Genomic DNA, 13,018 nt, shown 5'->3' with positions numbered 1-13,018 from the left:
TGCTTCTTTGTTACTAATGTTTTGGCCCCACCCCATAACAAAGAAGCAGAATTTCCGGAGGATGAGGCCCAGAAATCAGGATTTTAAAATGATTCCCAGGTGATTCTAATGTGCAGCCAAGGTTGAGAACCACTGGTATAGAGGAAGAGGACCTGGCTGGGTAGCTCAGTTGTTTAGAGTATCCTTCTGACAAGCCAAGGTTGTGGATTCAATTCCCAGTCAGTGCACATACAAGAATCAGCCAGTGAATGCACAAATAAGTGGAACAAAAATCTATTTCTCTCTCCTGCCCCACCCCCCATTCCCCCCCTCTCTAAAAATCATACCTAATAATAGACAAACATGTAAATTGACCATGCCTTTGCTACGCTAACCAGCCAATCAGGGGAGTATGCAAATTAACCTAACAAAGTTGGCAGTTAATTTGCATATGTAGACTCCAAGCGGTGGAGCGAAGCCTGACAGCCCCGGGGTGGCAGAGCAGCAAAAGCCTCACGGCCACGGGGCCCACAGAGCAGCGAAAGCCTCACGGCCGCAGGGCCCACAGAGCAGCAAAGCCTCAAGGCTCTGGGGCCGGCTCCGGCTGGAGCCCGGCCAGAGCGAAGGCCTATTGCACGAATCTCTTCGTGCAACAGGCCTGTAGTCTATATATATAAAAGGTTAATATGCAAAGTGTCCTCTCGGGAGTTTGACTGGAAGACTGGAAGTTAGATTGCTCACTATAACATGCGCTGACCACCAGGGGGCGGCACGGAACTAAGGAAGGCCCCAGCCAGCAGCCAGAAGGGAGGCCCTGGCTGGCAGCCATAAGGCCCCGATCAGCCCTGATCACCAGCCAGGCCTAGGGACCCTACCCATGCATGAATTTTGTGCACTGGGCCTCTAGTAAGTAAATAAAAATAAAAAAATTCCTGGCCAGTGTGGCTCAGTTGGTTGAGTGTCATCCCTTACACAAAAAGCTCACCCATTCAATTTCCAGTCAGGGCACATACCCAGGTTATGAGTTTGATCCCCAGTTGAGTCAACCAATCGATATATCTCTCATATCAATGTTTCTTCCTCCCTTCCCCTTTCCCTTCCTCTCCTTCCCTTCTTCCCTTCCTCCCTCCTTCTCTCACTTCTTCTCTTAAAAAAATCAATAAAACTATTTTTTATAAAGAAAGTATGGAGGAAGATGTCACTTTGAGGGCCCTAGGAAGGTATGTGGCTTAGTACACAGGCAGTAAAGGAATCAGGATCCTATCTAATAAAAGAGAAACATGGTAATTGGCATACGACCGCTACCCTTCCCATTGGCTAATCAGGGCGATATGCAAATTAACTGCCAGCCAAGATGGTGGCCGGCAGCCAGGCAGCTTGAAACATGAGGCTTGCTTGCTTCAGTGACAGAGGATTCCAACGTTCCCCGCCTGCCTTGCCGGTCTCTGAGCTTGCAGTTTAAGAAACATTGTAACAAATATAGAAGCTAAACAAAACCCCAGAAACCTGCTTTCAGCCCACCGGGATCTCAGAGCTGGAGTTATACATTGTTTCGATTATAGAACTGAAACAAACCAGATACCTTCTTTCAGCAGCAGAGGCCTCAGAGCTGGAGCCAGAGCTAAAGCTGGCCCAGAATAAAAAAAGAAAAGAAAAAAAAAGGAGCAGTTGGGAGCTTCAGTCGGCTTGAAAACAGCCCTTAGCCCCTCACCCAGACTGACCTGGCACCCCAGTGGGGACCCCCACCCTGATCCAGGGCACCCTTCAGGGCAAACTAGCCAGCCCCACCCATGCACCAGGCCTCTATGCTATATAGTAAAAGGGTAATATGCCTCCCAGCACCGGGATCAGCGGAGCCGAGAGGCCTCCCGGCACCGGGATCAGCATGACAGGAGGCAGCACCCAAACCCCCTGATCGCCCTGCGGCTCTGTGTGTGACAGGGGGCGGGGCCACAACCTCCCTATCCACCCTGCTCTGTTCGTGACAGGGGAAGGCGCCCCAACCCCCTGATCAGCCCTGCTCTGTGCCTGATAGGGGGGAGCTCCCCAACCCCCTGATCGCCCTGCGGCTCTGTGTGTGACAGGGTGCGGCGCCCCAACCTCCCCCCGCCCCATGGGCCCTGCTCTGTGTGTGACGGGGTAGAGCCATAACCTCCCCATCGGCCCTGCCCTGAGTGTGAGAGTGGTGGCGCCTCAACCCCCTGATCGGCCCTGCTCTGTGGGTGATAGAGGGCGGTGCCCCAACCCCCTGATCCGCCCTGCCCTGAGTGTGACGGGGGCGGTGCCCCAACTCCCCTATTGGCCCTACTATGTGAGTGACAGGGGGGAGCTCCTCAACCCCCTGATCGGCCCTGCTCTGTGCGTAACAGGGTACGGAGCCCCAACCCCCCTGATGGGCCCTGCTCTGTGAGTGACAGGGGGCAGCGCCCCAACCCCCTGATTGGTCCTGCTCTGTGTGTGACAGGGTGTGGCGCCGCAACCTCCCCATCGACCCTGCCTTGAGTGTGACAGGGGGCAGTGCCCCAACCCCCCAATCGGCCCTACCCTGAGCGTGACTGAGGGTGGCATCGCAACCTCCTGATCTGCCCTGCTCTGTGCATGACAGGGGAAGGCACCCCAACTCCCCAATCGGCCCTGCTCTGAGCCCGACCAGGGGCTGCACCTAGGGATTGGGCTTGCCCTCTGCCACCCGGGAGCAGGCCTAAGCCAGCAGGTCGTTATCTCCCGAGGGGTCCCAGACTGCGAGAGGGCATAGGCCAGGCTGAGGGTCGCCCCCCCCCCCCCGAGTGCACAAATTTTTGTGCACCGGGCCTCTAGTATGTAAATAAGACCAGAGCCAAGTCATGGAGGCCTTTATGCTTTTAAAAATTTTTTTATTGATTTTGGAGTGGAAGGGAGATGGAGGGAGAGAAACATTGATGTGAGAGTGAAACACCTATCAGTTACCTCCTGCATTCCCCCTACCAGGGATTGAGCCTGCAACCGGCATGGGCCCTGAATAGGAATCAAACTGGCAATCTTTCAGTGTACAGGATGATGCCCAACCAACTGAGCCACACCAGCCAGGGTCTGGTGTGCTTTCTAAATACCATTACCCAATGAAAGAAACTGGGCCTTCTTGGAAAATGCTGATTCCTAGGCAGAGGCAGGGAAAGGACAAGTTAAATATGGAACATCTTGTGCCAGAAAGTAAGAAAACACTAAAAAATTTATGTGGATATGTCAGAAGGAAACAGGAGCCAATATGAAGTGGTAAATTTGGGACAATCTGAGAATCAAAATAAATAACAACAGTAAGGAATTATAACCCACTGTATAACATAAGTGAATTCATAATTCATACCACCTATCTACCTATGTATGTATATGCATACATACCAACGTACATAAAAGGGAGAGGAAAGAAAGCCCTTTTTTCTATAGGATGCCAAGTTAAAAATGTACAAGACAGTTGGAAAATCTTTAGTTTGCACCATTATAGTAACAAGTGATTTAGAATCATCAACATGTATTAAATCACAGCAGTGGAAGTTTGTGGTCTCAAAGTATTACTCCACAAATTATTAATTACTAACAGGAAAATTATCCATTTACAGTAGAAAAACTTGGCAGGCAACACCATAATGAATCCAGTGATCAAAGTTCATGAATTACCCAGAATGGGGCAAACGCGTCCTGAGCCTCCTAATCTGATGCACCAAGGATTCACCATCACAGCAGAGAACACCTGCGAAAGTGCACATCCTGACCCTAACCCTTAAGGAGGATTGCTTCCTGGGCCAGGAAAAAAATGCTCTAAAAGACACTGAACTTTTCCCCTAAATGAGCTTTACCATAGGGTTTGAAATTCTTCAAACTAAACAAACCAAAACATACACACACAGCCTGGCCTGTGTGGCTCTGTGGTTGAGTGTCAACCTATGAACCAGGAGGTCACAGTTTGATTTCCAGTCAGGGCACACGCCCGGGTTGCACCTCGATCCCCAGTAGGAGTGTGCAGGAGGCAGCCGATCAATGATTCTCTTTCCATCATTGATGTTTCTATCTCTCCCTTCCTCTCTGATATCAATAAAAGTATATGAAAAAACAACAACAATACACACACACAAGAAAGATGACTCTCACGGAAATGTATAGGATGATCCAGAAGATAGATTCAAGAAGACTCTCCCTAAACAGGGCAGCTATTAGACCATTTTAATTGATAATAGGATTCGAGGAGATCTGCCATTTTGACAGTGTACTAGGAAGCAGGATGGAGCATGGTCCAGGAAACAGATATGCAGTTTTGAAGACACATGTAATCCTCAAACTCTTCACTTGGATTTTCAAAGTACATTTATAGTTATTTTGACAGCCAGACTCAACTCAGAAATAAATTTTCTTCATATATAATATTTTAATAGTGCACCAATTAAAATAATTACGTCAATACAGTAAGTGTAAAAACATAATTGTTTTTTCTCTATATTGTTAAATAACAATACACTTTTACATATAATTTCTAGTAGCAAACTGCCTATATTATGCATCACTTCAGCCTTGTGCTATTGTCTTTTGCATAGCTCCTACCTTTGGCTAAAACAATTCACTGCTCACTTGAATCTGCATTTAAAAGTAGAAAGAGGAAATTAATGAAGAATCCATTTTAATCTGTCCATTTGAAGAGAAAATTGAAGAGAAAAAATCATAAACAGTGAAAACCTCCCACCATTAAAAATTTAAAACTATAGATATGTGCATTTTACTGTTTCCTGTACTCCCTATTCCTATGAAAAATGGCAGATGAGAGTGGAGACCTAAGACTGGGCTATGATGTCATCATACATGGGAAAACTTATAACAAAAAGATCCCCCCCGCCTCCCGCCGCCAAATCACCCAATATATTGAAATTGGTAGTCAGTTCTCTTCCATAGCCAGAAAGGTTTGTGGGGAATTTTCTTCCCAGGCATAACAGGAGATAAAGGATAAATTGCTTTTACACTTCTACAAGGACAGAAGTGACTTGAAATTCCTTTAATTTACTTCTGTGTCTAAGAGCAGAGTCAGACAAGGTTGAATAATGAAGTGGGAAGAAAAATGTGTGTCCTGAAGGTGAAGGAAGCTATTAGCTACTTCAGATGACATGATTATCTCTACTGATAACTACCAGCTCCAGCAGACTCTGTCCTACTACCACCTCGTCCCAGTGGGAGGAGGCCCAGTGGGGGTGGCCCTGTGGGTAGGGTTGGCCCAGCAGTTAGGTTTGGGCTGGCCAAATGGAGGGAAAACTTGGGGCGGAAGAAAACTTTGCAGACCTTAAGAGAGAACAGCCAAGTCCATCTGAAGAAGAGGGCTGAGATTCCAGCCAGCAGAGCCCATCCAGCTCAGTCAGGGTGAGAGAGTGGGAGGGAAATTTCAGAAGCTGAGGTGTGCCGCGGAAGGGGTGCCAGTGGCAATGGAGAGCAGCAAGCAGGGGCAAGTGAAGGTGGGATAGGTTGGAGTGGCAACGGGGAAAACTGCATAAAGGGCCTGAACAAGGAGCCATGCTCATGTTTGCATGAATGGTACTTTTAAAAGGCCCATTAACAGAATAATATTGAATTGAAACTGTTTTTGAAAAATAATTTAAAAATGATAAAAGGCCCTTTATTCTATATCTTGTTTTTGGTGGTAGTTGCACAGGTGTATATAATTTTAAAACTCATAATTTTGAACTAACATTTAAGATCATACATTGTATTGTATGTTAATTATACTTTGATTTTTTAAAATCCCATTAGAAGTGGACACAGTGGGAAATTTCTGTAACGGGAAATATACATACCCCTAGAGCTTCCTTTGAACACAAGGTCGATAAATCTTCATGAAGCCTCCTTTATACTTGTAAAAATGAGGTGTTAAGAGACTGCATGCCAAAAATCTGGACTGAAATAAAGAGGAGAGTTTAATTTCAAAGCTCACTTGGGCCTTGGTGTATAGGAAAGTGTCCCAGAGGTAGTAGATGCTGCTTTTTGGCCAGACTGTAGTAGGTCTAATTTCTTTTGTACCAGTTGGCTTCTGGGCAGTGTGAGAAGCCAGGAGGAGAAACTGAAATTAGTCTGAACAATCATTTTTTAAAAACCACACATTTTTATTAATTTCAGAGAGGGAGAGAGAGATAGAAACATCAATGATAAGAGAGAATCATTGATTGGCTGCCTCCTGCATACCCCACCCTGGGGATCGAGCCTGCAACCCGGGCATGTGCCCTGACCAGAAATCGAACGTGACCTCCTGGTTCATAGGTCAATGCTCAATCACTGAGCAACACCAGCTGGGCGAGTCTGGACAATAATTTAAAGTACTATCTCTCTTGTGAACAAGAGAAGCTGAGAACTCTATGTTTAATGAAAAAAAAAAAAATTTGCATTCCTTAGTATGGATATAGGCTGTACCTTCTAGTAACAATGATAGGGTACAAGAACCATGTACAAAATCAATAGCTTCCCTGTCTACTAGCAATGACCAATTTAAAACTATATTGGAGAAAAAAACATCCATTCACAATTGCAGCAAAATTTTATAATACCTCATAATAAATCTATGATGGTTGACTTACTGAAGGATATAAGAGAGAACTTAAATAAATGGAAAGATAAACATTTTCCTTTAAAGAAATTCAATATTTTAAGAAATTCTTATTAGAGAATTCAATATTGTAAATTCAGTATTATTATAAATATATCAATTTTCCTCAACTTTATCTAGAAATCAAATGCTATGCCAGGCAATATCATAGTAAGAATACCAGTATGTAAGAGTATAAAAAATTGACTCTGATATATGAAAAATTTCAAACACACAAAAAAAGTAGCACAATGAAAAAACAAGAAACCATTACCTGGATTAAATAATTCTTTTTCTTTTTTTAAATATATTTTTTATTGATTTTCTACAGAGAGGAAGGGAGAGAGATAGAGAGCCAGAAACATCGATGAGAGAGAAACATCGACCAGCTGCCTCCTGCACATCTCCCACCGGGGATATGCCCGCAACCCAGGCACATGCCCCCGACCGGAATCGAACCTGGGACCTTCCAGTCCGCAGGCCGACGCTCCATCCACTGAGCCAAACCGGTCTCGGCAATAATTCTTTTTTTTTTTTTAAATATATATTTTATTGATTTTTTACAGAGAGGAAGGGAGAGAGATAGAGAGTTAGAAACATCGATGAGAGAGAAACATCGATCAGCTGCCTCCTGCACATCTCCTACTGGGGATGTGCCCACAACCCAGGTACATGCCCTTGGCCGGAATCGAACCTGGGACCTCTCAGTCCGCAGGCCGATGCTCTATCCATTGAGCCAAACCGGTTTCTGCGGCAATAATTCTTAATACTTTGCCATTGTTACCTCATAGATAGATAGAATGAGATATAGAGTATATATTTACTGAACCATTTGAAAGTGTTACACTCTAACACTTTATCAATAAATTCTTTAGTACGTATTTTCCTAGATGTATTAGTCAGCTTGGACTGCTATAACAAAATGGTGGTTTAATCAAGATATTTATTTCTCACAGTTCTGAAGCCTGGGAAGTCCAAGATCAGGGTGCTGGGTGATTTGATTCCTGATGAGGACTCTTTTCCTGACTTGCAGACAGCTGCCTTCAAACTGTGTCCTCACATGGCAAAGAGAGCGCTACCTCTGTCTTCCTCTTCTTATAAAGGAGTTATTCACAACATGAGGGCTGCATCTTCATTGCCTCATCTAAACCTAATTACCTCCCAAAGGCCCCACCCAAACACCGTCACCATTGGTGGGTTAGGGCTTGAACATATGAATGTGGGGGGAAGATAGTTCAGTCCGCAGCACTAGAACAAGGCTATTCTCCTACATACCACTTTATTATTATTACCATATTTCCCTAATATCACCTGATGCCCAGTCCATATGTAAATGTCTGCACTTGTCCTAAATATGTTGTTTATAGCTCATTTGTTCAGACCAGAGATTGGCTATTGCATTTGGTTGTTATGCCCCTAATGGCTCTTTTCATTTACCACAGGTCCCCTCATCCACTGGACCCCAGTTTTTCCTATGACAGTTACTCATTGAAGGGACAGAATTTTTAGAAAGCCCCACGTTCAGGATTTGTTATATTTGTTTCCTCATTAGTCACTTAACTTATTCCTCTACTTGCTAGATTGCCTCTAAACTAAAGTCAGCTCTCAAGACTTTATTAGATTCAGGGTAAACATTTTTGTCTGTAATATTTTCTTGGTGATGCTGTGTTCATCAGGAGGTACCTAATCTTTTGGCTTATTCTTTAGTGAAGCAAAGTTTGATGTCTGGTTTAAGGTGGTGATAACCATATAATAAAAATAGGTTTGGCTTTCTCCTCCCACTGCACAAGATACCAAAAGGAAAGAAAGCTAAGGGGAAGAAGGTAGTGCCGGCCCCTGCAATTGAGAAGAAGCAGGAGGCCAAGAAGGTGGTAAATTCCGTTTGAGGATTTGGCATTGGATAGGATATCCAGCCCCAAAGGGACCTCACCCTCTTTGTCAAAAGGCCCCACTATGTTAGGCTGCAGTGGTCAAGGGCTATCTATATATAAAAGGCTAATGTGCTAAGTGTCCATCCGGGTAATAACATCAGGTAGCAACGCCCAGCCTCCTCTACCTAGCGACTAGCCTCCTTGGAGTTTCTTCAGCCCAGGAACACAACTTGCTTTATAGACAGGTGCAAACATTTTACACTGTAACCAAATGTCCCTGAAGTGTTTTCCCTCTCATCTTATTTGATCCTCACAGAAGTCCTGTAGTAGGTAGATCGGAGATTTGGTGCAATCCTATTTTCTTTTCATTAGCCAGAAAACAGAGATTTAGAAAGCTTAGAAACTTGACCCGACTGAAAAGAAGTAAGAAATGGTGGACCTTCAAAATGACTTTAGGTTTTCTCACTATGCAGAATATAGTCAAACACTGCTGCAGTTAAATATTTTACCCTTTGTCCTCCCTGCGTGACCTACAATAATAATCTGCTTCCTGTTGATATTTACTGCTGTGTTGCTGACAATTACCTGAAAGAGAAGTTGGGGTGCTTCACTGGGCTGGAAAAAGTTTAGCTAAATCAGAAAGCACATCTAATTAAGCAAGTTTATTCTTTATCTATAAAAGCCCAAGTTGACTCACACATGAGTGATACATATAAAGCTCTTGCTGGTGCCAATTGCAGGCGTGTGTTTCAACCGTCATTGTAGATCGTAAATTTGGTTGACACTTCTATTATAAAGAAAGGGCGAATAGCGATATTAAGATATTTCTTCTAATTAATTTCCTTTCAGTGTGCACGAATTCCTGCACTGGGCCACTAGTTCTTTATAACTGTCTGAAAGTGCCTCCTACTTTTAACCAGTTCACCCAGGCCTTGGACCACCAAACAGCTACTCAATTGCTGAAGCTGGCCCACAAGTACAGACTGGAGACAAAGCAAGAGAAGAAGCAGAGGTTGTAGGCCCGGGCTGAGAATAAAGCTGCTGGCAAAGGGGTTATCCCCACCAAAGGGCCACCTGTCCTTCAAGCAGGGGTTAACATTGTCACCACCCTGGTGGAGAACAAGAAGGTTCAGCTGGTAGTGATTGACATGATGTGGATCCTATTGAGCTGGTGGTCTTCCTTCCTGCCCTGTGCTCTAAGCTGGGAGCTCCCTACTGCATTATCAAGGGAAGGGGGAGGCCAGGCTGGGCGTCTAGTCCACAGGAAGACCTGCACCACCGTCACTGTAAGTTGGAAGACAAAGGAGCTCTGGTTAAGCTAGTGGATGCTATCTGGACCAATTACAACGACAGATATAGTGAGATCTGCCACCATTGGGGATCTGAGGTCCGAAGTCAGTGGCTCGCATTGCTGAGCTGGAAAAGGCTAAAGACCTGGCCACCAAGCTGGGCTAAGTGTACACTGTTGAGTTTTCTCTACATAAAAGTAATAAAAATTCTCCTTAAAAAAAAAAAAGTATCTTTGGCACCCTGGACTGGTTTGGCTCAGTGGCTAGAGTGTCCACCCTCAGACTGAAGGGTCCTGAGCTCAATTCCGGTCAAGGGCACGTACCTTAGTTGTAGGTTCCCTGGGCCTGGTTGCAGTGTGTGTGTAGGAGGCAACCAGTTGATGTATCTCTCTCACATTGATGTTTCTTTCTGTCTCTCCCTCTCCCTTCTACTCTCTAAAAAAATCAATGGAAAAATATCCTTGGGTGAGGAGTAAAAACTAAATAAATAAAAATCCAATATCTTTGGAAAAGAAAACAGTAAGGAGGAACTTAATCCCACTTGGACACCAAACCATACTATAAAGCTAAATAGTGTGCATAAATACAAACAAAAAGATTGATATAGAAATAGACTAGAATCAGGCCATGGTATATGAGAACTGTACATATAAAATATAGCCTTTCAAAATAATGGGGAAAAGATGGGCTATATAATTAAAACGTGTTGGGACGAAATAGATCCTTACTTTTTCTTATGTCCTTCACATAAATTCCAGGTGAATTAAAGAGCTAACTATAACATCTCTAAAAGAAATAGAAGCAAATAAAGAACTATTTTAAAATATTGGGATGGGAAAAATAAGATACAACACTTAGAAGAAGCCCTAGAAATTGATAACATTGATTTGACATTAAAACTTTTATAGCAACATGAATAGAATAATGTGACAGAGAATATGTAAATAGGTAATACCAGCAAAGGTTCAAGGGGCTGAAATCCATGATGTATAAACAACTACCACCCAGCTAAATTAATGAGCAAAGAACAGGAATAAGAAATTCTTAGAAAACACACTTCAAACATCTGATGAGCACTTGTGCTCTGCTTCGCTAGTGATCAGGGAAATGCAATGAAAATAATGAGATACCATTTTTTATCTCAAACTTAAAAGTACTGACTATATATCCAATGATTTCAAGAGTGTGGGGAAACATGTACCAACAAATACTGTTCGTTCTATCCAAATTTTAAAAAATGAATACCCTTTGATCCATCAATTCCATCTCCCATAGATATTCATTGAGCATGGTTTGTAATAGCATTCCCACTCCCCCAAGACCACCTCAGTGTCCATCCACAGGAAAATAAATTATGGAGAACATACAAGGAAAATCTGTGAGCCACAGAACAAAGTGGCTATAAGGGCTGACAAGGAAAGTGTTCTAGATGCAGTATTAAATGAAAACAACGGTGCATAGAGTAATATGCATAGCAGGAACCAATTTATTTATTTTTAATCTTATCTAAATGCAGACTGTTAAAGGTAGTTATCTATGGGAGCAGGATTGAGGTGCGGTGTGAAGGTGAGAACTTTTATATTTATTATATACTTCTGCCTTTTATTTAAAATAAAATATACAGTCACAGGTTTAGATATTTGGTCATTTGGGATAAAATGAAAGAGAAAGAAAAATTCCTTACTCAAGAATCTTGGAAAAACAAAAGAATCTTTAAGGTAAAAAGCCACTATCACAAAATAGGACCTAGATTTCTGAAGCTAATCAGGAGGATGAGCACAACAAGCAATCTTGGTAGAAGTGTTTAGCCAAGGACAGCATGAATGTGCTGATCTTTACATATCTCTCTCCATTTCTCCCAGATTACTACATTCTGTTCCAATGACATACTGAATATCTGACAGCATGTCAAATGCATGCCAGCATTTCTCAAAAGGTAAACGAGAGAAAGAGTTCTGTACTGCTTATCCAGTCCGTAGGCACAGGCCTCTTTGGCTTTGGGGTGAAAGCATTCTCAGTCGTTCTTTGATCACAAGTCTCAAAATAACTAGAATGTTCACCCCCTCCCCACCCATTCTATTGTTACTAGTTTATTTTTTGTGTGGGAGGAAGTGTACAAAACCAAAGAATCAAATTAACATGAGGAATATTGTGTGTTACTTTTAAATATATTTTATTGATTTTTTTACAGAGAGGAAGGGAGAGGTATAGATAGTTAGAAATATCAATGAGAGAAAAACATCGATCAGCTGCCTCATGCACACCCCTACTGGGGATGTACCTGCAACCAAGATATATGCCCTTGACCAGAATCGAACCTGGGACCCTTCAGTCCGCAGGCTGACGCTCTATCTACTGAGCCAAACTGGTCAGGGCAGGAATATTGTTTTTAAAGTCCACAGCTATAGGGTTTGGTCTGAGGCCCCCAAAATCTAATAAAAACGCATGACATTTACACAACTATAGAGGTTATTCAATTTCAAAAACCCACCTGCAAGAAGAGATCCCTTTAAACTCTGTTTTCAACTTGTGGAGAATGGTGCTGGACCCAACAAAGAGCCATAGGTTTTCAAACCAAACTCACTGCAGGACCTGACTTAAGGACCTGACGTGTCAAATGAGGGATTCCACACCTGTAATGAGAACAATAACCTCTAATGTCATTCGTGTGAAGCCCCAATACTGTGTCCAGCATGTGATGGGAACTCAATAAATACCCATTTTCTTCCCTGTTAAGGTGTTTGGCCCCTGCATGACACAGGCTGTGAAAGAATTCACAACTAAGAGAAGAGATAGAAGCAGAGAGAAAGTTTATTTTACTTTCCACTAAGGCAGTGGTTCTCAACCTGTGGGTCGCGACCCCTTTGGCGGTTGAACGACCCTTTCACAGGGGTCGCCTAAGACCATCCTGCATATTAGATATTTACATGACGATTCATAACAGTGGCAACATTACAGTTATGAAGTAGCAATGAAAATAATTTTATGGTTGGGGGTAAAAACATGAGGAACTGTATTTAAAGGGCCAGAAGGTTGAGAACCACTGCACTAAGGGCAATAGACAGTGTGTTGCTAATCAATACAAAGGCAGAAACAAACTGCAGCCTGCTCTTTTAAAGGGTAATGGCTGCTGTTGCCAGAAGGGAGGGGAACTTTGGGGCTGGAGTTGAGCAGACATCAGGGGGGTGGTCTTTGGAAAGGTTAGTTTGCTTTCTTTAGTCCAAGCAGATGTCCTAGGGAGGTGTCTTTATCAGCATCTTCACAAGCCAGTAAAACATTCTTAGAGCGAA

General features: G+C 43.3%; 1 pseudogene; it reads left to right on the top strand.

The window, feature by feature from the left end:
- Nucleotides 1–7,685: 7,685 nt before the first annotated feature.
- Nucleotides 7,686–9,894, top strand: LOC118666870 (annotated as a pseudogene).
- The last annotated feature ends 3,124 nt before the right edge of the window (nt 9,895–13,018 follow it).

The sequence above is a fragment of the Myotis myotis genome, unplaced genomic scaffold, assembly GCF_014108235.1.
Source record: "Myotis myotis isolate mMyoMyo1 unplaced genomic scaffold, mMyoMyo1.p scaffold_m19_p_12, whole genome shotgun sequence".
In the NCBI taxonomy this organism is placed as follows: domain Eukaryota; kingdom Metazoa; phylum Chordata; class Mammalia; order Chiroptera; family Vespertilionidae; genus Myotis; species Myotis myotis.
The sequence above is the reverse complement of the archived record's forward strand: the minus strand, read 5'-3'. Positions and strand labels throughout refer to the sequence as shown.